The 26265-nt window shown below is 43.3% G+C and overlaps 1 protein-coding gene across 1 annotated transcript in view; it reads right to left on the minus strand.

Moving 5' to 3' along the window:
• boc (BOC cell adhesion associated, oncogene regulated) overlaps positions 1 to 26265 on the minus strand; it is a 110652-nt gene that overhangs the window by 73470 nt on the left and 10917 nt on the right. The window lies entirely within an intron of this gene.

Below are 26265 nucleotides of genomic sequence, written 5' to 3' on the forward strand. Positions count from 1 at the left end.
GAGAGAGCAGGGGAGAGAGAGAGAGAGAGAGAGAGAGAGAGAGAGAGAGAGAGAGAGAGAGAGAGAGAGAGAGAGAGAGAGAGAGAGAGAGAGAGAGAGAGAAAAGAGAAAAAGAGAAAAAGAGAGAGGGGGTCCGGTAATGGTCAGTCTATTAACAGTTAATGCCTAGCGGGGAGCTTTTCTCTCTCCCTCGTGGCTCTCTGCCAAGTTTCCCAAATTCTTCCCTGTCAGGTTAAACTAACAACTTCCCGTCAGGATGAGAAGGGTGGTCCACACAGCTCCCAGACTGGAAATCTCTCTCTCCCCCTCCCCTCTCTCTCTCTCACAGACACGCACAAACACACACACGACAGCCCTGATTCTATCGTTGCAGGGGAATGAGAGATGAAGCTTCAGGCTTTAGTGACAGATCCTAACGTCCAAAAAGACAAGAGTAGCAAACACACATGCACTGGACAGAGGAGAGAGTGGTTGTTGGAAACAGGGTTCTAAGCAAAAAATCTGCTATAGTTGTTCACTATTACTAAATGTTGGAACCTTTCTCATATACAAACCAACTCTTTGATTGTCAATACATCTCCTACCCATCTCTCTCCACCCAGAACCCCCCTGGACTTCTTTCCCTATCTCTTACCCTTCTCTCTCCACCCAGAACCCCCCTGGCCTTCTTTCCCTATCTCTTACCCTTCTCTCTCCACCCAGAACCCCCCTGGACTTCTTTCCCTATCTCTTACCCTTCTCTCTCCACCCAGAACCCCCCTGGCCTTCTTTCCCTATCTCTTACCCTTCTCTCTCCACCCAGAACCCCCCTGGACTTCTTTCCCTATCTCTTACCCATCTCTCTCCACCCAGAACCCCCCTGGCCTTCTTTCCCTATCTCTTACCCTTCTCTCTCCACCCAGAACCCCCCTGGACTTCTTTCCCTATCTCTTACCCTTCTCTCTCCACCCAGAACCCCCCTGGCCTTCTTTCCCTATCTCTTACCCTTCTCTCTCCACCCAGAACCCCCCTGGCCTTCTTTCCCTATCTCTTACCCTTCTCTCTCCACCCAGAACCCCCCTGGACTTCTTTCCCTATCTCTTACCCATCTCTCTCCACCCAGAACCCCCCTGGCCTTCTTTCCCTATCTCTTACCCTTCTCTCTCCACCCAGAACCCCCCTGGCCTTCTTTCCCTATCTCTTACCCATCTCTCTCCACCCAGAACCCCCCTGGCCTTCTTTCCCTATCTCTTACCCTTCTCTCTCCACCCAGAACCCCCCTGGACTTCTTTCCCTATCTCCTACCCATCTCTCTCCACCCAGAACCCCCCTGGACTTCTTTCCCTATCTCTTACCCTTCTCTCTCCACCCAGAACCCCCCTGGACTTCTTTCCCTATCTCTTACCCTTCTCTCTCCACCCAGAACCCCCCTGGACTTCTTTCCCTATCTCTTACCCTTCTCTCTCCACCCAGAACCCCCCTGGACTTCTTTCCCTATCTCTTACCCTTCTCTCTCCACCCAGAACCCCCCTGGACTTCTTTCCCTATCTCTTACCCTTCTCTCTCCACCCAGAACCCCCCTGGACTTCTTTCCCTATCTCTTACCCTTCTCTCTCCACCCAGAACCCCCCTGGACTTCTTTCTCTATCTCTTACCCTTCTCTCTCCACCCAGAACCCCCCTGGACTTCTTTCCCTATCTCTTACCCTTCTCTCTCCACCCAGAACCCCCCTGGACTTCTTTCCCTATCTCTTACCCTTCTCTCTCCACCCAGAACCCCCCTGGACTTCTTTCCCTATCTCTTACCCTTCTCTCTCCACCCAGAACCCCCCTGGACTTCTTTCCCTATCTCTTACCCTTCTCTCTCCACCCAGAACCCCCCTGGACTTCTTTCCCTATCTCTTACCCTTCTCTCTCCACCCAGAACCCCCCTGGCCTTCTTTCCCTATCTCTTACCCTTCTCTCTCCACCCAGAACCCCCCTGGACTTATTTCTCTCCTCTCTTTGATCTAAATGGGCTGGCTGGATCACATGAGCTCTGTCTAGAACATATTGGAAGATGTACTTTAACACTGAGTCTGGACACATCAAGAGCTTCCTACCAAACACACACAAAGCACATGCACGCACACCCAGGGGCTAGACAACTAAAACTGGATGTGGCTAACTAAGACTAATACCATAACCACATGGACATAGCTAGGTTACACAGTAACTGATGGACATAGCTAGGTTACACAGTAACTGGTGGACATAGTTAGGTTACACAGTAACTGATGGACATAGCTAGGTTACACAGTAACTGATGGACATAGCTAGATTACACAGTAACTGATGGACATAGCTAGGTTACACAGTAACTGGTGGACATAGTTAGGTTACACAGTAACTGATGGACATAGCTAGGTTACACAGTAACTGATGGACATAGTTAGGTTACACAGTAACTGATGGACATAGTTAGGTTACACAGTAACTGATGGACATAGTTAGGTTACACAGTAACTGATGGACATAGCTAGGCTACACAGTAACTGATGGACATAGTTAGGTTACACAGTAACTGATGGACATAGTTAGGTTACACAGTAACTGATGGACATAGTTAGGTTACACAGTAACTGGTGGACATAGTTAGGTTACACAGTAACTGATGGACATAGTTAGGTTACACAGTAACTGATGGACATAGTTAGGTTACACAGTAACTGATGGACATAGTTAGGTTACACAGTAACTGATGGACATAGTTAGGCTACACAGTAACTGATGGACATAGCTAGGTTACACAGTAACTGATGGACATAGTTAGGTTACACAGTAACTGGTGGACATAGTTAGGCTACACAGTAATTGATGGACATAGCTAGGCTACACAGTAACTGATGGACATAGCTAGGTTACACAGTAACTGATGGACATAGTTAGGTTACACAGTAACTGATGGACATAGCTAGGTTACACAGTAACTGATGGACATAGTTAGGTTACACAGTAACTGATGGACATAGCTAGGTTACACAGTAACTGATGGACATAGTTAGGTTACACAGTAACTGATGGACATAGCTAGGTTACACAGTAACTGATGGACATAGCTAGGCTACACAGTAACTGATGGACATAGTTAGGTTACACAGTAACTGATGGACATAGCTAGGTTACACAGTAACTGATGGACATAGTTAGGTTACACAGTAACTGATGGACATAGCTAGGTTACACAGTAACTGATGGACATAGTTAGGTTACACAGTAACTGATGGACATAGCTAGGTTACACAGTAACTGATGGACATAGCTAGGCTACACAGTAACTGATGGACATAGCTAGGTTACACAGTAACTGGTGGACATAGTTAGGCTACACAGTAATTGATGGACATAGCTAGGCTACACAGTAACTGATGGACATAGTTAAGTTACACAGTAACTGATGGACATAGTTAGGTTACACAGTAACTGATGGACATAGTTAGGCTACACAGTAACTGATGGACATAGCTAGGCTACACAGTAACTGATGGACATAGCTAGGTTACACAGTAACTGATGGACATAGTTAGGTTACACAGTAACTGATGGACATAGTTAGGTTACACAGTAACTGATGGACATAGTTAGGTTACACAGTAACTGATGGACATAGTTAGGCTACACAGTAACTGATGGACATAGTTAGGCTACACAGTAACTGATGGACATAGCTAGGTTACACAGTAACTGATGGACTGATGCACAGTAACTGATAAAATATTAAAGTGGGATGAAATAGTAAAGTGGGATAAAATAGTAAAGTGGGATAAAATAGTAAAGTGGGATAAAATAGTAAAGTGGGATAAATAGAATAGTTGGATAAAATAGAATAGTGGGATAAAATAGTAAAGTGGGATAAATAGTAAAGTGGGATAAAATAGTAAAGTGGGATAAAATAGTAAAGTGGGATAAATAGAATAGTTGGATAAAATAGAATAGTGGGATAAAATAGTAAAGTTGGATAAAAGAGTAAAGTGGGATAAATAGAATAGTGGGATAAAATATTAAAGTGGGATAAAATAGTAAAGTTGGATAAAATAGTAAAGTGGGATAAAATAGTAAAGTGGGATAAATAGAATAGTGGGATAAAATATTAAAGTGGGATAAAATAGTAAAGTGGGATAAATAGAATAGTGGGATAAAATAGTAAAGTGGGATAAAATAGTAAAGTGGGATAAAATATTAAAGTGGGATAAAATAGTAAAGTTGGATAAAATAGTAAAGTGGGATAAAATAGTAAAGTGGGATAAATAGAATAGTGGGATAAAATATTAAAGTGGGATAAAATAGTAAAGTTGGATAAAATAGTAAAGTGGGATAAATAGAATAGTGGGATAAAATATTAAAGTGGGATAAAATAGTAAAGTGGGATAAATAGAATAGTGGGATAAAATAGTAAAGTGGGATAAAATAGTAAAGTGGGATAAATAGAATAGTGAGATAAAATAGTAAAGTTGGATAAAATAGTAAAGTTGGATAAATAGAATAGTGGGATAAAATAGTAAAGTGGGATAAAATAGTAAAGTTGGATAAAATAGTAAAGTGGGATAAAATAGTAAAGTGGGATAAATAGAATAGTGGGATAAAATAGTAAAGTCGGATAAAATAGTAAAGTGGGATAAATAGAATAGTGGGATGAAATAGTAAAGTGGGATAAAATAGTAAAGTGGGATGAAATAGTAAAGTGGGATAAAATAGTAAAGTGGGATAAATAGTAAAGTGGGATAAATAGAATAGTGGGATAAAATAGTAAAGTGGGATAAAATAGTAAAGTGGGATAAATAGTAAAGTGGGATAAAATAGTAAAGTGGGATAAAATAGTAAAGTGGGATAAATAGAATAGTGGGATAAAATAGTATAGTGGAATAAATAGTAAAGTGGGATAAAATATTAAAGTGGGATAAAATAGTAGTGGTTCTAGGTACCACTAACCACCTTTACTACTAACCTAGAACTAACCACTGTTACTACTAACCTAGAACTAACCACTGTTACTACTAACCTAGAACTAACCACTGTTACTACTAACCTAGAACTAACCACTGTTACCACTAACCTAGAACTAACCACTGTTACTACTAACCACTGTTACTACTAACCTAGAACTAACCACTGTTACTACTAACCTAGAACTAACCACTGTTACCACTAACCTAGAACTAACCACTGTTACCACTAACCTAGAACTAACCACTGTTACCACTAACCTAGAACTAACCACTGTTACCACTAACCTAGAACTAACCACTGTTACCACTAATCACTGTTACTACTAACCACTGTTACTACTAACCACTGTTACTACTAACCTAGAACTAACCACTGTTACCACTAACCTAGAACTAACCACTGTTACCACTAACCTAGAACCAAATACTGTTACCACTAACCTAGAACTAACCACTGTTACCACTAACCTAGAACTAACCACTGTTACCACTAACCTAGAACTAACCACTGTTACCACTAACCTAGAACTAACCACTGTTACCACTAACCTAGAACTAACCACTGTTACCACTAACCTAGAACTAACCACTGTTACTACTAACCTAGAACTAACCACTGTTACCACTAACCTAGAACTAACCACTGTTACCACTAACCTAGAACTAACCACTGTTACTACTAACCTAGAACTAACCACTGTTACCACTAACCTAGAACTAACCACTGTTACCACTAACCTAGAACTAACCACTGTTACTACTAACCTAGAACAAACCACTGTTACCACTAACCTAGAACTAACCACTGTTACCACTAACCTAGAACTAACCACTGTTACCACTAACCTAGAACTTACCACTGTTACTACTAACCTAGAACTAACCACTGTTACCACTAACCACTGTTACTACTAACCACTGTTACTACTAACCTAGAACTAACCACTGTTACTACTAACCTAGAACTAACCACTGTTTCTACTAACCTAGAACTAACCACTGTTACCACTAACCTAGAACTAACCACTGTTATCACTAACCTAGAACTAACCACTGTTACCACTAACCTAGAACTAACCACTGTTACCACTAACCACTGTTACTACTAACCTAGAACTAACCACTGTTACCACTAACCTAGAACTAACCACTGTTACCACTAACCTAGAACTAACCACTGTTACTACTAACCTAGAACTAACCACTGTTACTACTAACCTAGAACTAACCACTGTTACCACTAACCTAGAACTAACCACTGTTATCACTAACCTAGAACTAACCACTGTTACCACTAACCTAGAACTAACCACTGTTACCACTAACCACTGTTACTACTAACCTAGAACTAACCACTGTTACTACTAACCTAGAACAAACCACTTTTACCACTAACCTAGAACAAACCACTGTTACCACTAACCTAGAACTAACCACTGTTACCACTAACCTAGAACTAACCACTGTTACTACTAACCTAGAACTAACCACTGTTACCACTAACCACTGTTACTACTAACCACTGTTACTACTAACCACTGTTACTACTAACCTAGAACTAACCACTGTTACTACTAACCTAGAACTAACCACTGTTTCTACTAACCTAGAACTAACCACTGTTACCACTAACCTAGAACTAACCACTGTTATCACTAACCTAGAACTAACCACTGTTACCACTAACCTAGAACTAACCACTGTTACCACTAACCACTGTTACTACTAACCTAGAACTAACCACTGTTACCACTAACCTAGAACTAACCACTGTTACTACTAACCTAGAACTAACCACTGTTACTACTAACCTAGAACTAACCACTGTTACCACTAACCTAGAACTAACCACTGTTACCACTAACCTAGAACTAACCACTGTTACCACTAACCTAGAACTAACCACTGTTATCACTAACCTAGAACTAACCACTGTTACTACTAACCTAGAACTAACCACTGTTACTACTAACCTAGAACTAACCACTGTTATCACTAACCTAGAACTAACCACTGTTATCACTAACCTAGAACTAACCACTGTTATCACTAACCTAGAACTAACCACTGTTACCACTAACCTAGAACTAACCACTGTTACCACTAACCTAGAACTAACCACTGTTATCACTAACCTAGAACTAACCACTGTTATCACTAACCTAGAACTAACCACTGTTACCACTAACCTAGAACTAACCACTGTTACCACTAACCTAGAACTAACCACTGTTATCACTAACCTAGAACTAACCACTGTTATCACTAACCTAGAACTAACCACTGTTACCACTAACCACTGTTACCACTAACCTAGAACTAACCACTGTTATCACTAACCTAGAACTAACCACTGTTACCACTAACCTAGAACTAACCACTGTTACCACTAACCTAGAACTAACCACTGTTACCACTAACCTAGAACTAACCACTGTTACCACTAACCTAGAAGGGCCACCACACGGCTAAGACTGTGGACTTCAGGAGAGAAGTGCAGCTGCCGCACACACACACACACGCATACACGCATACGCACACACACACGCGTACACACATGCACACGCATACACACACACGCATACACACACGCACACGCATACACACACACGCGTATACACACACACGCGTACACACACACACGGGAAGGAAAGAGAGACACCCCTGTCTCATCTAGTGAACCAACCACCTGTGGTCCCAATGGGAGAGATACGAATCCTCAACAACACACAGGCAAAATAGGAAGTAGAAAGACACACACACACACAGCAACATGTCCACAACAGACTAACGAAACTAACACTTGTTACTAACAAACTTCTACACACACACACACACACACACACACACACACACACACACACACACACACACACACACACACACACACACACACGTGTTTCACATGCTTTATCATGGCTTTACAAACACTCTTGTTATTTCATGAGAACCTCTCCCACGTCAAGCCTCCCTAAACGCAGCCTCATCTCTGGCTCTGTCTCTTCTAGATCCATTCATCAGACTGGATTTGCTGAACAGATGCCCTGCCTCATGATGACAAGCTGGCCTCAACACAACTTTTTCCATCACTCCATTCCAGCAGAGACAGAAAGAGACGGAGAGAGAGAGAGAAAGGGGGAGAGAGATACTAATCCATCCTTCTATTCTTTCCTCCCCTCCCTCTCCCTCTCTCTCTCCCTTTCTCTCTCTCTCTCTCCATCACATCATAGAGCAGATGGCGGTTGATTTAGAACAGAGACACAGAGACACAGAGACACAGAGACACAGAGACAGCTCCTCTGAATTAGAACAGAGACACAGAGACACAGAGACACAGAGACACAGAGACACAGAGACACAGAGACACAGAGACAGCTCCTCTGAATTAGAACAGAGACACAGAGACACAGAGACACAGAGACACAGAGACACAGAGACACAGAGACACAGAGACACAGAGACAGCTCCTCTGAATTAGAACAGAGACACAGAGACACAGAGACACAGAGACACAGAGACACAGAGACACAGAGACACAGAGACAGCTCCTCTGAATTAGAACAGAGACACAGAGACACAGAGACACAGAGACACAGAGACACAGAGACACAGAGACACAGAGACAGCTCCTCTGAATTAGAACAGAGACACAGAGACACAGAGACACAGAGACAGCTCCTCTGAATTAGACCAGAGACACAGAGACACAGAGACACAGAGACACAGAGACAGCTCCTCTGAATTAGACCAGAGACACAGAGACACAGAGACACAGAGACACAGAGACACAGAGACAGCTCCTCTGAATTAGACCAGAGACACAGAGACACAGAGACACAGAGACACAGAGACAGCTCCTCTGAATTAGACCAGAGACACAGAGACACAGAGACACAGAGACACAGAGACAGCTCCTCTGAATTAGAACAGAGACACAGAGACAGCTCCTCTGATTTAGGACAGAGACACGGAGACAGCTCCTCTGATTTAGGACAGAGACACAGAGAGACACAGAGACAGCTCCTCTGAATTAGGACAGAGACACAGAGAGACACAGAGACAGCTCCTCTGATTTAGGACAGAGACACAGAGAGACACAGAGACAGCTCCTCTGAATTAGAACAGAGACACAGAGAGACACAGAGACAGCTCCTCTGAATTAGAACAGAGACACAGAGACACAGAGACAGCTCCTCTGATATAGGACAGAGACACGGAGACAGCTCCTCTGATTTAGGACAGAGACACAGAGAGACACAGAGACAGCTCCTCTGATTTAGGACAGAGACACGGAGACAGCTCCTCTGATTTAGGACAGAGACACGGAGACAGCTCCTCTATTTAGAACAGAGACACAGAGACTGCTCATACAGACTGCTCATACAGGAGTACTAAAGGCCTAGATCACACATTTTGTAGAATTAATGTTTTATTTATAAAAAAGTATAATAAAACTATTTATCAGGGGGTGCTGCAGCACCCTCAGCCCTCCTACTTCCCGCGGCTGTTGCAGTAGTTTGTGTGTGTCTATACGCATGACTTGTGGGTATGTGTGTATTGGTCGGGCTGGCCTATAATATATATGTGTGTATCGGTATGTATGTGTGTTGGTTGCATGTGTATGACTGAGTATGTTGTTTGCTCTTGTATGAGATGGGGAGATTGCAAACAGTATGTATGAGTCTTGGATGTTGCATTAGTACTATGGGCATACGTTCATCACTATGGGGTTCAGTAGTATGACATGGTGGAAGGTATTAGGGAGTATGTTGATAAAGTCTCTTTGTGGTGCTGGTGCAGGCAGGGTTCCTGGGTTCCCTATTGTCCCCCTGCCTCCCAGGATAAATTCATATGACAAGCCTGCTAATTGGATAAAACTAGGCTGGAGCCTCCTCCCTGAGCTCTCACATTCCATCTGCTTTCTGGCATGGAGAGAGAGGACACAGGAGGGGTGGGAGAGAGGAGAGAGAGGAGAGAGAGGACACAGGAGGGGTGGGAGAGAGGACACAGGAGGGGTGGGAGAGAGGAGAGAGGACACAGGAGGGGTGGGAGAGAGGACACAGGAGGGGTGGGAGAGAGGAGAGAGAGGAGAGAGGACACAGGAGGGGTGGGAGAGAGGACACAGGAGGGTGGGAGAGAGGAGAGAGAGGACACAGGAGGACACAGGAGGGGTGGGAGAGAGAGGACACAGGAGGGGTGGGAGAGAGAGGAGAGAGAGGACACAGGAGGGGTGGGAGAGAGAGGAGAGAGAGGACACAGGAGGGGTGGGAGAGAGAGGACACAGGAGGGGTGGGAGAGAGAGGAGAGAGAGGACACAGGAGGGGTGGGAGAGAGAGGACACAGGAGGGGTGGGAGAGAGAGGACACAGGAGGGGTGGGAGAGAGAGGACACAGGAGGGGTGGGAGAGAGGAGAGAGAGGACACAAGAGGGGTGGGAGAGAGGAGAGAGAGAGGACACAGGAGGGGTGGGAGAGAGGAGAGAGAGAGGACACAGGAGGGGTGGGAGAGAGGAGAGAGAGAGGACACAGGAGGGGTGGGAGAGAGGAGAGAGAGAGGACACAGGAGGGGTGGGAGAGAGAGGACACAGGAGGGGTGGGAGAGAGAGGACACAGGAGGGGTGGGAGAGAGAGGACACAGGAGGGGTGGGAGAGAGAGGACACAGGAGGGGTGGGAGAGAGAGGGAGAGAGGACACAGGAGGGGTGGGAGAGAGAGGACACAGGAGGGGTGGGAGAGAGAGGAGAGAGAGGACACAGGAGGGGTGGGAGAGAGAGGACACAGGAGGGGTGGGAGAGAGAGGAGAGAGAGGACACAGGAGGGGTGGGAGAGAGAGGACACAGGAGGGGTGGGAGAGAGAGGACACAGGAGGGGTGGGAGAGAGAGGAGAGAGAGGACACAGGAGGGGTGGGAGAGAGAGGACACAGGAGGGGTGGGAGAGAGAGGAGAGAGAGGACACAGGAGGGGTGGGAGAGAGAGGACACAGGAGGGGTGGGAGAGAGAGGACACAGGAGGGGTGGGAGAGAGAGGAGAGAGAGGACACAGGAGGGGTGGGAGAGAGAGGAGAGAGAGGACACAGGAGGGGTGGGAGAGAGAGGACACAGGAGGGGTGGGAGAGAGAGGACACAGGAGGGGTGGGAGAGAGAGGACACAGGAGGGGTGGGAGAGAGAGGACACAGGAGGGGTGGGAGAGAGAGGACACAGGAGGGGTGGGAGAGAGGAGAGAGAGGACACAAGAGGGGTGGGAGAGAGGAGAGAGAGGACACAGGAGGGGTGGGAGAGAGGAGAGAGAGGACACAGGAGGGGTGGGAGAGAGGAGAGAGAGGACACAGGAGGGGTGGGAGAGAGAGGACACAGGAGGGGTGGGAGAGAGAGGACACAGGAGGGGTGGGAGAGAGAGGACACAGGAGGGGTGGGAGAGAGAGGAGAGAGAGGACACAGGAGGGGTGGGAGAGAGAGGAGAGAGAGGACACAGGAGGGGTGGGAGAGAGAGGACACAGGAGGGGTGGGAGAGAGAGGAGAGAGAGGACACAGGAGGGGTGGGAGAGAGAGGACACAGGAGGGGTGGGAGAGAGAGGACACAGGAGGACACAGGAGGGGTGGGAGAGAGGAGAGAGAGGACACAGGAGGGGTGGGAGAGAGGAGAGAGAGGACACAGGAGGGGTGGGAGAGAGGAGAGAGAGGACACAGGAGGGGTGGGAGAGAGAGGACACAGGAGGGGTGGGAGAGAGAGGACACAGGAGGGGTGGGAGAGAGAGGACACAGGAGGGGTGGGAGAGAGAGGAGAGAGAGGACACAGTAGGGTGGGGGAGTGAAGAGAGGGGGCTAGGGTTGTTGGGAAGGAAACTCCTGAGGAGCTGAACTGTTGAATATTTATCACCCCCCCTCCTCATCCATCTCTCTCTTTCTACCCACCATTTTTCGTCCTTCACTACCCCCCCATCCAAACATCACAATGGCCCCCCTTTAGATAAACACATGCGGTGTCAAGTGTGAGGAGTACTGGGTTCAACTGCTCTGCTCGGGCCCGCCGGCCCACAATGCCGCGTTGCATAGCTGCCATGCGGGAGGCCGGTTGCCCCTGGCGACGCTAACAGGCAGAACGCACCTTAATAGAGTGGAGAGTCATTGTGAAGCAGTGGGCCGGTGGGCAGACAAAGACCCCGCAGACCCCCAGAGAGAAAGGGGAGATGCTACTCTGAAGGGCCCCAGGAAGAGCTGATGATGGGGGCCGCTCAACGGAGGAGAGGAGAAGTGTGTGTGTGAGGGGGATGGGGGGGTTGATAGTAGTGTGGAGAGGTGAGTGGGGTGGTGGTGTGGTTCAGTCTGAGATGGGTGAGGGTTGGGGGGTGAAGGGGTCTAAATGAATAGCGGGGATGTCAACTGGCAGGCGAGCAGGAGGACACAGGGTCTTGTCAATGAGAGGGTGTGTGAGTGTGTAAGCGCGTGTGAGAGCGTTGTTTGAATGTGTCCAACATATTTTCCCCTCACTCAGTCAATCTGGTTGCTGGCCCTCTGGTCAGGCTGGGGCTGAGTGGAGAAGACAAGACAAAAACAACGCTACAGCTCTGCTCTCAAGTGGAAAATGGATCTATAGTAGTAAAGAATTTGAGGTGAATTACTCAGCCCGTTCCCTCAGCTGTTTACCAAAACAAGTGGCAGGGCTTCCGTTTTGTTTTAAATTTTCATCCCAGACTGTAGCTTTAAAAGCATACACTTTACCTAAACAACCATCGCTCCAGTCAACAGGAAACAGTTACTCCCAGGTCCCCATGCTATGGCTAGGCCCCAGCATTCTGGAGAGTTCTGGGTCCTGTTCCATGTGGTATAACCAATGTTAGAAAACGTTCAGATAGAAATGCATTAGGTACATAGGACACACACAAGTCTACATCATGTAGATTATGTTAGCTACACTTTACGAGGCATTTCCATCAGAACGTTCTGCCTTCCTGAACATGCCCCCCGGCAAGGTCCCCGGCAAGGTCTGAGGTTGGCAGACCATCCCACTCCAGCAGGTGGAACCCAGCCGGCCACGCCCCATTCATACCCCTCTCTCTGAGCTGAGCACCCACAATCCCCCTCTCAACATCTCTAGACAACAACCGCTCCTATGCCCCAAAAATTACACATCAAAAGCATCATCTAACGAGGTTGGGACCCCCCCCACACCCTTCACAAAGTATTAGTGAGCAACCCCCCGCCACAGCCCATCCACCCCATCATTCCATCCATGCTAACGAGCACCAGGCCGTCTCGGGGATTAACGAGTGAGATCAAGCCAGGCCCAGAGGGGGCTCTAATCAATTAGGCACCATGCATTTGCATATTTTATATAACAAGGCAGAATTAACCAGCCAACGCTAATTATGGGCCTACTGCAGCATTCACAATGCCATGGCTAACTAACACATACCGTCACGTCCACATTTCTTCCTGGTCCTGACGGACACTGGATGGATGTCTTCCTGTGTGTCCTCCCGGGCCATGGGAACTAGCACCACCTGACTGAACCCTACCCACTACCCCCCTGGGCATTACTTCCTCTACAGTCAAACACAGTTTATAAGCAGGCAACCGGTTGGGATGAGAGGATGGATGTTTCATAAAGACTGTACTAGGCCGATATGTTAAAGGGGCAATCTGCAGTTCAAACAACAACGACCCTGCCACTGTTTTGGTAAAAAGGTGAGGGAAGGAGCAGGAGAAATGTAACCACTCTCAAATCATAGACACAGCTATGGATGTAAGGAGCGACCTTCCATGTTATCAAAATTATACATTTTACCATGTTTTGAGGTTATACAATGTTTGTTTACTATTACATTTTCTGATGTATTTGGGTCTACCGACTGGCGCAGCGGTCTAAGGCACTGCATCTCAGTGCTTGAGGCGTCACAACAGACACCCTGGTTCGAATCCAGGCTGGATCACAACCGGCCGTGATTTGGAGTCCCATAGGGCGGTGCAATTGGCCCAGCGCCGTCCGGGTTTGGCTTTGTCCGGTGTAGGCCGTCACTGTCAATATATATTTGTTCTTAACCAACTTGACTAGTTAAACAAAGATAACATTTAAAAATGTAAGAACCTTTAATATGTGTGTGAGAGAAGACACCAAGCTAATGCCCATTATCGGTCACACAAGCACACACACTACACTGTAAAACCATGGTGCTTGCCTACGGAGCTGTGAGGGGAACGGCACCTCCGTACCTTCAGGCTCTGATCAGGCCCTACACCCAAACAAGGGCACTGCGTTCATCCACCTCTGGCCTGCTGGCCCCCCTACCTCTGAGGAAGCACAGTTCCCGCTCAGCTCAGTCAAAACTGTTCGCTGCTCTGGCACCCCAATGACCCAATGGTGGAACAAGCTCCCTCACGACGCCAGGACAGCGGAGTCAATCACCACCTTCCGGAGACACCTGAAACCCCACGTCTTTAAGGAATACCTAGGATAGGATAAAGTAATCCTTCTACCCCCCCAAAAAAGATATAGATGTACTATTGTAAAGTGGTTGTTCCACTGGATATCATAAGGTGAATGCACCAATTTGTAAGTCGCTCTGGATAAGAGCGTCTGCTAAATGACGTAAATGTAATGTAAAATGTAAGAAAATAAAACATGTCAATTCACAAGCACACAATGCTATGGCAGCTCGTGGCCTTACAATTGTACGTTTTACAGTGCACACACACACCCCCAGAGTGGTGTCGCCACATAGAAAAAGTATACTCACAGAGGCATCAAATAATTCAAACCCTTGAAGCTAACTCCAGAAATGTTTCCATATAGACTGTAAAAAAACAAGACCACTCCAATCCTCCAAAAACTCACCTTACAAACATACAAATGTAGGATCTTAATTTGATCACTCTTTTGTTGCTGAGAATTTTCATGCACAGCAGGAAATGCAAGCTTATAGTGTATTCAAGGTTTAAAAAGGCGTCTAAAGTTTGCAATTTCCACTTTAAAATGTCCAACTTGATTCACCCTAAAGAAAAATGTATCAAACCCTACAAAAAATGTCCATTAATTATAATCCACATAATACTAATAGTAACACTAATACTAATAATAACAATAATAGTAATAATTCACATTTCCTGTTCCTGTAGGATTATTTTCCTGCTGTAGGAAATTGGATCAAATAAAGATCCTACATATGTACAGCCATGTATAATAGGGCTGGGAATTGCCAGGGACCTCACGATACCATATTATCAACATACTTAGGTGCCAATACGATATGTATTGCGATTCTATATGTATTGCGATTCGATACTGTGATTTTATTGTGATTTGATGTTGTTTCAAACATATTGCTCACCATAATATTGCAATAGTCAAAACGATACAATAGATTATTTAAAAAAATATCCCGACATGTAAATGTATTGATTTTTTCCCATTACAAATGAATTATACATACAGATGTAAGATCTTTAATTTATTTATTTTTTAAGGGGTGGATCAGCTTAATATTGCGGAAAGATTGTAGCTTCCATCAATGTAATTGTCTGCATCATTTCCAATCCCCCATATATTTTTGGGGTAAATATATATCCATATACATACACGTACATACCCATATATATACATATGCTTACATAAACATTCATACATAGATACTTTTTTGGGGAAAATACCTATTATTCCCCGCAAACCCTACCACCCTTCCCCCAACTGGAGTAAACTAATAAACAATAACACTTAGGCTTCTACCTTCAGTTTATACATCTTATACACATTTTACAGACACAATCTATTTTACAATAGTTATATTTTGTTTGTTTTTAGTCCTTCCTCTATTTCTCATGCCCATCCAGTTTGATTTTTATTTGTAACTGTGCTATATCACAAAATGTCTGAACCTATATACATTTTACAGACCCTGTATGTTTTACATTGGTTATGTTGTTATTAGTCCAACCCTTCAGCTCCATTCAACCCCTCCCATCTATCTCTTAACACCATCCATTTTGGATTTCTATTTGCCATATATTTTTCAACTGTGCTGTGATGCTTCACAAAAGTACTGAACCTTTTGATTCTCATAGCTTCTACAGATTGTAAATTAAAGATAAAAATGTTTGTTAAATAATTATTATATTATTGATCGATTGACTATGACTTTCAGATCACCCAGAAGTGCTATCTGCAGAGTTAACTCCAGGTAAATGTTGTAATTCTTCAGCCCTTCATGAAGCTGTGACCAAAAACAAGCTACATATGGACAGTACCAAAACAAATGATCTAATGATTCTGCCTCCTCACAGAAAAATCTGCAGAGCTGGGAAGGTTATATCCCCCATATATATAACATTCTATTAGTTGCAAGAATTTTGTATAATAATTTAAACTGAAAAATTCAAAGTTTTGCGTGTCAGTTCATAAACCATGTGCCATGGAATGGGTACATTGAAAATCTCTTCCCAACTATTTTGCAATTTATATGGCACAGCTGTCCATTTTTTGGTCCTTAAATGAAATTGGTATATGTTTTTATTTATCACAATTTTCTTTAACTATTTATGGTCTTTAATGCAGGGTGGACAGACAAGTTCCTTACTTTTTCCCCATTCTACTTGCCTCTTCCATTTTTGTGGATATGCTGCAATTAGTTGGTTGTAATTTTGGGTAGAGCAGACATTTCCATATATCTGTGTTAGCTGCATGTGTGACATAACTCCACCAGTCCTATTTATGATATCATTTACAAAAATTTGACATTTCTTAAACATTTTATTGAAAAATATATAAATTAGTATATTTGAGTTTAACCACAATATTTGATGTATTATTTGTTCTGTCTTTTCAGGTTGATTAAACTGAAATTGCAACCAACTTTCTAAGGTTTGTTTAAAAAAGTAATGATATTTTGGAGATTATTTTGTTTTCAAACAACCGAAAGTGTGCAGTTGTAATCTGAATAAAGGGAAAAAGGCCCTTCTTGAACATAGGATGAGACATTCCTACCAATTTACTAGAGAACCAGTTTGGATTTTAGTATAACTTTTGTATGACTGATGCCTTTAGTGAGAGGTCTAATGCTTTAATATTTAATCATTTCTGCCCTCCAAATTCATATTCGTTATATAAATAGGCCCTTTTAATTTTGTCTGGCTTGCCATTCCAAATATAATTTAATATTTTTTGTTCATATAATTTAAAAAGCAGGTGCACTAGGTGTAGGAAAAACCATAAGCAAACAGATTAACTCTTTAGTCATATCACAGTTTATCAGGGTGATTTTTCCACAAATAGACAGGTATTTTTCTTTCCATGGTAGCAAGATCTGATCTATTTTTGCTAACTTTCTATAAACATTTATTGGAGTGAGATCATTTCTTTCTTTCGGGATTTGTATACCGAGTATATCCACATCCCCGTCAGACCATTTTATTGGTAAACTACACGTTAATGTAAAAGTTGTATTTTTTAGTGATCCAATACATAATATAGTACACTTATCATAATTTGGTTTTAATCCAGAGAGGTTAGCAAAATTATCTGGATCCTCTATGAGGCTGTGGAGGGATTCTAATTGTGGTATTAAAAGAAAACATGAATCATCAGTGTACAATGACACCTTTGTTTTTAAGCCAAGGATTTCAAATCCCTTAATATTATTGTTGGATCTAATTTTAACAGCTAACATTTCAATGGCAATAATAAATAGATATGCCGATAGTGGACAACCTTGTTTTACTCCCCTTGACAGTTTAAAACTTTCTGAGATGTAGCCATTATTTACCATTTTACACCTAGGCTTACTATACATAACTTTAACCCATTTTATAAGAGATTCTCCAAAATTCAAATATTCTAGGCATTTATATACACTGCTCAAAAAAATAAAGGGAACACTAAAATAACACATCCTAGATCTGAATGAATGAAATATTCTTATTAAATACTTTTTTCTTTACATAGTTGAATGTGCTGACAACAAAATCACACAAAAAGAATCAAGGGAAATCCAATTTAGCAACCCATGGAGGTCTGGATTTGGAGTCACACTCAAAATTAAAGTGGAAAACCACACTACAGGCTGATCCAACTTTGATGTAATGTCCTTAAAACAAGTCAAAATGAGGCTCAGTAGTGTGTGTGGCCTCCACGTGCCTGTATGACCTCCCTACAACGCCTGGGCATGCTCCTGATGAGGTGGCGGATGGTCTCCTGAGGGATCTCCTCCCAGGCCTGGACTAAAGCATCCGCCAACTCCTGGACAGTCTGTGGTGCAACGTGGCGTTGGTGGATGGAGCGAGACATGATGTCCCAGATGTGCTCAATTGGATTCAGGTCTGGGGAACGGGAGGGGCAGTCCATAGCATCAATGCCTTCCTCTTGCAGGAACTGCTGACACACTCCAGCCACATGAGGTCTAGCATTGTCTTGCATTAGGAGGAACCCAGGGCCAACCGCACCAGCATATGGTCTCACAAGGGGTCTGAGGATCTCATCTCGGTACCTAATGGCAGTCAGGCTACCTCTGGCGAGCACATGGAGGGCTGTGCGGCCCCCCAAAGAAATGCCACCCCACACCATGACTGACCCACCGCCAAACCGGTCATGCTGGAGGATGTTGCAGGCAGCAGAACGTTCTCCACGGCGTCTCCAGACTCTGTCACGTCTGTCACGTGCTCAGTGTGAACCTGCTTTCATCTGTGAAGAGCACAGGGCGCCAGTGGCGAATTTGCCAATCTTGGTGTTCTCTGGCAAATGTCAAACGTCCTGCACGGTGTTGGGCTGTAAGCACAACCCCCACCTGTGGATGTCGGGCCCTCATACCACCCTCATGGAGTCTGTTTCTGACCGTTTGAGCAGACACATGCACATTTGTGGCCTGCTGGAGGTCATTTTGCAGGGCTCTGGCAGTGCTCCTCCTGCTCCTCCTTGCACAAAGGCGGAGGTAGCGGTCCTGCTGCTGGGTTGTTGACCTCCTACGGCCTCCTCCACGTCTCCTGATGTACTGGCGTGTCTCCTGGTAGCGCCTCCATGCTCTGGACACTACGCTGACAGACACAGCAAACCTTCTTGCCACAGCTCGCATTGATGTGCCATCCTGGATGAGCTGCACTACCCGAGCCACTTGTGTGGGTTGTAGACTCCGTCTCATGCTACCACTAGAGTGAAAGCACCGCCAGCATTCAAAAGTGACCAAAACATCAGCCAGGAAGCATAGGAACTGAGAAGTGGTCTGTGGTCACCACCTGCAGAACCACTCCTTTATTGGGGGTGTCTTGCTAATTGCCTATAATGTCCACCTGTTGTCTATTCCATTTGCACAACAGCATGTGAAATGTATTGTCAATCAGTGTTGCTTCCTAAGTGGACAGTTTGATTTCACAGAAGTGTGATTGACTTGGAGTTACATTGTGTTGTTTAAGTGTTCCCTTTATTTTTTTGAGCAGTGTATAAACTCCAGTCGTACTTTATCAAAAGCCTTTTCAAAATCAGCTATGAAAACAAGGCCTGGTGTCCCCGATATTTCATAGTATTCTATTGTTTCCAGTACTTGTCTTCTATCATCTCCAATGTATCGTCCATGTAAAAAACCCGTCTGATTAGGATGAATAATATCTGACAAAACCTTTTTAATTCTATGCGCCAAGCATTTAGCTAAACTTTTTGCATCACAACACTGAAATGTAAGAGGCCTCCAATTTTTTTCATGGACTGGATCTTTATATACACCACTTGGATCCTGTTTCAGTAATAATCAAATCAGAATATACCATTTATATAGGAGTGGTTAAAACATGCTAATAATGGTCCTCTGAGTATATCAAAAATATGTTTTGTATACTTCCACTGGTATGCCATCCAGCCCTGGAGTTTTCCCAGCCTTAAAGGCTTTAATTGCATCAAGAAATTCCTCCTCTGTAATTTGGCCTTCACATGAGTCTTTCTGTACAGATGTTAATTTTACATTATTATTAGGGGAAAAATCCATACAATTAGTTTCAGTTAGTGGAGATGGAGGAGACTGAAATCAAAACATATTCTTAAAGTACTTTACTTCCACTTTCAAAATATCATTCGGTGAATCATGCGTGACTCCATCATTTGTAACAAGTTTCAATAATTTCTTTTGGTAGCATTTCTATGTTGAAGATTGACAAAGAATTTGGTGCATTTTTACCAATATTCCATCCAGTTCGCTTTATTTTTATAATATATTACACTGGATCTTTCTTGAATAAGTTCCTCCATTTCTTTTTGTTTTTCCTCTAACTTATTCTGTGCCTCTATGGTACAGTTTTATTGCTATATAACTGTGCTGTTAGTCCTTTAATTTCCTTTGTTAATATGCACTCTTTTGATCTAAATTGCTTTTGTTTTATAGATGAGTACTGAATTGCACGGCCTCTAAAGGCACATTTAAAAGTGTCCCATACAATAAGGAGATCTGCTGTACCTATGTTATGTCTGAAAAAGTCAGTTAGAAATTATTTTGTCCTAGATAAACAATTTATCATCTAGTAGGCTTTGATTAAATTTCCAATATCCTCGCCCACGTGGAAATTCTGTAAGAGTAATATATATGTAAATTATGTGATGATCCGACCGCATTCTGTCCCCTATCAACACGTTTTTAACTTTTGGTGCCAGAGAGAATGGCATAAGAAAGTAGTCAAGACGACCAGCTTGTTTAATCCTTCGCCATGTATATCTCACTAGGTCAGGGTATTTAAGTCTCCATATATCCACTAATTCCAATATATCCATGACATTCATGATTTCCTTAAGTGCCCGAGGGTGATAGTTTGTAGTGTGATTTCCTTTCCAGTCCATAGAGGTATTTAAGACCGTATTAAAATCTCCCACCATAACAATAGAGTCTAGTGTTGCTTGTAGAGTTGATAAATTCTTATATTTATTTTCAAAGAAGCTTGGATCATCATTATTTGGACCGTATAGGTTAATAAGCCATATCTGTTTATTGTCCAATAACATATTTCAAATAATCCATCTACCTTGGATCATTAATTAATATCGTCACCCCTTTTGAATTTCTTTGCCCATGGGAAAAATATATTTCGCCCCCCACAGTCCTTTTTCCACAAAACTTTATCTAGAATTGTTGAATGAGTTTCCTGTAAACAATAGATATGATATTCCTTCTCTTTAAGCCAGGTAAATACTGATCGTCTTTTCTTATTATCTGCTAGGCCATTACAATTGTAACTGGCTATACTTATTTCACCACTTACCATAATGAGACACAACTTTCAATTCTATTTATCAAAATCTATGTTTGTAAACGTACCATTATAAAGTAACATGATGATTGAGTGTCTATACAGCTGTACCATGATATTTGCATTGCTACTAAGTAAACCTCCAATTGGTCCCCACTATTCCACCCGCTAAAAGCCCTCCTCATCCTGAGTTGGGTTGTCATCCCAATGCCCGGCAGATCACCCCCGACTGGGATCCATCCTTGGAAAAGAGCACACAGTGCCATTTACAGATCAGAAGTAGATCAACCGCCAAATGCATTTACATCACCCTCACCTCAATTTGTATTATATATAGCATATATTAAAAATCCTGTTTCTTATTTTCCATAATTAGCTATTAATATTTGTAGTAATGTAGGCAATTTATGCAAAGGATTTTACCTCTCACCAGTCTCGCCATTACCAAAATTACATTATTGCAAGCAATTATTATATTAGCAAACAATTATTGTGAATCATCCTATATTGTCCCTAACATCTTTTACTCCTTTGCAACAGTTGTGGGATACACACACACACACACACACACACACACACACACACACACACACACACACACACACACACACACACACACACACACACACACACACACACACACACACACACACACACACACACACACACACACACACCCATACACACTCATACACTCTCAACCCCTTTCCCCCACAACAACCATAGACTCACATTCTCAACAGTTGCACCATCCCAGAGCCCAACTCAAGAAAGGTCTTGATTTACAAATGCATATACAGTTGCAGCTGTATGAGAAGGCCTGCAAAACTGTGCAAATAAAATGGGCAAAAATGGGGAGATTTTATTAACCATTGTCACGTCCTAGATGATGGAGGTCAGATATACCCACTGAAACACCCACACATGGTCCCCCATATTGACCATATACCCAAGTATCTCCATGCAGTCAGACCTTTGATTTTGTGCCACCAGGGTCACAATAATATAGCCCCTCTCTGAATGTCCGAGTGTGACCCCGTCCCCATGGGTTACTGCAGCTAGTGTTGCCAGCACTGCCACTGCCTGGGTGGGGGCACCCCACCGGAATCCCCACCGGCTAGGTAGAAGGTCTTCAAGGTTCTCATTAGCAACTTTGAGAATTTCCTTGTATATTATGCTCTCCCTTTGGGGACCTTGGCTTTGCAGGACCAACCCTGCCAAGTAGGATCAGAATCTTGAGGGGGCAGTGCTGCTCTAGGTCTCTGACCGCATTTTGGCTGCATGCAGACCGCTTACAGCAGGTCCATATAACAGCTAGGGACTTTTCCTTAGTATCTGGGTCGTTCAGGTGTGTGTCTAGGGTATAGGGTTGTGAACCGTTCCATCAACATAGGATCATAAATAAATACATGTAGAATTAGATGTAGAATTCATTTAAAAAATGTAGTTCCACCATGATAGGACAATAAATAAATAAATATGTATATCCCTCATCTGAACAACATTGAAAGCTCTCTCACAACCCCTGCTCACAGCAATACTTCTGGGATATGCAACCATTTCCTTTCTCACTCAACCCATACCACACCATCCACACATACTGTGCCTTCTGTTTACTGAGTTTTTATTTTCACCATGTTGAATTAGTGCTTTTGTGTTCCAGTTAGTTATATTTGAAGATAGATTTTTGTTGTATTATTACAATTCATAACCGGACTAGAATTGTGTGTTTCATAACTTGCCTCCTCTATGAGAACTTAGTCATTTTTTAAATAGCCATGGAGTAGTCTTCGTGTCTCTGAACAACTGGTTATCAATATATAGTTTATCGACGACGAGAGCTACTCGTTTACCTTTCTATCTATTTTCCTTGAAAATTGGATACAGAACATTCTGCAATTTCCTTTGGGAACTGGACATTCATGACAATTTTCTTGCCAGCAAGTCTTTTAACCATTATTTTATCTTTAAAGAAAGCAAATTTGGCAACGATTGGGCGTTCATACCTCTGCCCTCTCTGTCCGAAGCGGTGTACACGTTCAAGTTGGATTTTGTCGATAGCTTGGCGTGGGATCTGAAGCGCTGTAAGGAGGAACTCTAACTACAGATTCAGGAACTTCTTTCTCTTGGATACCTGTAAGTACCAGATTCTCTCTCATGGATCTAGTCTGTATGTCAAGTAAGGCTTCTCTCAGAACGGTATTCTCCTTTTTAAATTCATTAACTTCAGATTTCATCTTATCGACTGTCCCTTTTAGCCTGTTTGTGTCTTTCTCCAGTGTCGCAGCTTTTTCATCACTCATCTCAAGGCCTTCAACTCTTTATATCCTTACTGACTAGTTCAAGGATACCCAGTTTGTCATTTATTGATTTTTTTAACAGATCGGTTTCGACCTTTACCCTTCCCACTGGTGAAAATATGAAATCATCTGTGTCTGTATAAAAGTCACGTTTTTGTTTTGAAATAGGTTTCCCCGTCTTACTCTCCATCATGTTTGGGTGTTGCTTGGTTTCAGAATATTTGTCGATAAATGTCTCTCATCTGAAGATTTGTTTTGTGTTGTTATCCAGATTGAAGGCGATCACCCACCGGATCGTGTAGTGCTAATATTTAGTCTAACTTACCGATATTCAATATTATGTTTTTATCTTGAGGTGGTCTACATACAGTTGAAGTCAGAAGTTTACATACACCTTAGCCAAATACATTTAAACTCCGTTTTTCACAATTCATGACATGTAATCCTAGTACAAATTCCCTGTCTTAGGTCAGTTAGGATCAACACTTTATTTTAACTTTGGTTAAACGTTTCAGGTAGCCTTCCACAAGCTTCCCACAATAGGTTGGGTGAATTTTGGCCCATTCATCCTGACAGAGCTGGTGTAACTGAGTCAGGTTTGTAGGCCTCCTTGCTCGCACATGCTTTTTAAGTTCTTCCCACAAATGTTCTATAGGATTGAGGTCAGAGCTTAGTGATGGCCACTCCAATACCTTGACTTTGTAGTCCTTAAGCCATTTTGCCACAACTTTGGAAGTATGCTTGGGGTCATTGTCCATTTGGAAGACTCACTTGCGACCAAGCTTTAACTTCCTGACTGATGTCTTGAGATGTTGCTTCAATATATCCACATCATTTTCCCTCTTCATGATGCCATCTATTTCGTGAAGGGCACCAGTCCTGCAGCAAAGCACCCCCACAACATGATGCTGCCACCCCCGTGCTTCACGGTTGAGATGGTGTTCTTCGGCTTGCAAGCCTCCCCCTTTTCCCTCAAAACATAACGATGGTCATTATGGCCAAACAGTTCTATTTTTGTTTCATCAGACCAGAGGACATTTCTCCAAAAAGTATGATATTTATCCCCATGTGCAGTTGCAAACTGTAGTCTGGCTTTTTTAATGGTGGTTTTAGAGCAGTGGCTTCTTCCTTGCTGAGTGGCCTTTCAGGTTCTGGTGATATAGGACTCGTTTTACTGTGGATATAGATACTTTTGTACCTGTTTCCTCCAGCATCTTCACAAGGTCCTTTGCTGTTGTTCTGGGATTGATTTGCACTTTTCGCAGCAAAGTACGTTCATCTCTAGGAAACAGAACGCGTCTCCTTCCTGAGCGGTATGACGGCTACGTGGTCCCATGGTGTTTATACTTGCGTACTATTGCTTGTACAGATGAACGTGGTACGTTCAGGCATTTGGAAATTGCTCCCAATGATGAACCAGACTTGTGGAGGTCTACAAAAATGTTGTTGAGGTCTTGGCTTATTTCTTTTGATTTTCCCATGATGTCAAGCAAAGAGGCACTGAGTTTGAAGGTAGGCCTTAAAATACATCCACAGGTACACCTCCAATTGACTCAAATTATGTAAATTAGTCTGTCAGAAGCTTCTAAAGCCATGACATCATTTTCTGGAATTTTCCAAGCTGTTTAAAGGCACAGTCAACTTAGTGTATGTAAACTTCTGACCCACTGGAATTGTGATACAGTGAATTATAAGTGAAATAATCTGTCTGTAAACAATTGTTGGAAAAATGACTTGTGTCATGCACAAAGTAGATGTCCTAACCGACTTGCCAAAACTATAGTTTGTTAACAAGATATGTGTGGAGTGGTTGAAAAATGAGTTTTAATGACTCCAACCTAAGTGTATGTAAACTTCCGACTTCAACTTTAGCTACGTTCAGTCCGCCATCTTGGCACTTCCGAAAGGTTGTCATTCTTACAGATGTAGGATCTTAATTTGAGCCAGTTTGATACAACAGGGAAAAAAATTATCCTGCATCCACAGGAAATTTGAATTATTACGTGGATTATAATTAATAAACATTTTTGTAGGGGTTGATATATTTTCATTAGGGCAAGTCAAGTCTGAAAGTTCAAAGTGGAAATGACAAACTTTAGAAAATGTTATAAAACTGAAATACACTACAGGTTTGCATTCCCTGCTGTGCAGGGGAATTGGCAGCAACAAAAGAGTGATAAAACACATGTGCACATACATACAACCTACTCCCTGTGAGTTCTTCCAAGGCTGCAGTGGAGGGAGGGAGGGCAGGGGGAGGGGACAGAGAGAGGAAGGAGGGGAATGGAAGGGGCCCCTAGCTCGTTTGGCAGCTCATACATCAGAGTGAATAGAACCAATTATAAATCAAGAGAAATGTCTCCCTATTATTCAGTAGGAACCAGGAGAGCCCAGCCCAGCCAGCCCAGCCCATCCTGCCTCCTCCTATACTGCTCTCTCTAAGGAGGCAGGGAGAGAGGACAGAGAAAGAGAGAAATTGAGAGAGAGAAAGATACATATAGAACAAGGCAAAATTAAACATTGCGTCCCCCTCAAACGATCCAGTGCCCCTCTTGGGCCGATCAGTGTAATTTTGTAAATGACGCATCTCTATGGCAAGACCCATCATTCACCCAAGTCTCATCAAAATCGGGCCAGTGGTGTTTGAGATATAGTCTAGGTTAGCTAGACTCATATCCCTGAGCATGTGTGCCAAATTTCATCACTGAGTCAAACAGATCAAGTTATAGCGCCACCGTGAGGTCGATATGAATGTTCTTACATATGTTAAGTCTTGACGGTGTTTGCAACATGCATACC

The sequence above is a fragment of the Salmo salar genome, chromosome 19 (assembly GCF_965601325.2).
Source record: "Salmo salar chromosome 19, fSalSal1, whole genome shotgun sequence".
NCBI classification, from domain to species: domain Eukaryota; kingdom Metazoa; phylum Chordata; class Actinopteri; order Salmoniformes; family Salmonidae; genus Salmo; species Salmo salar.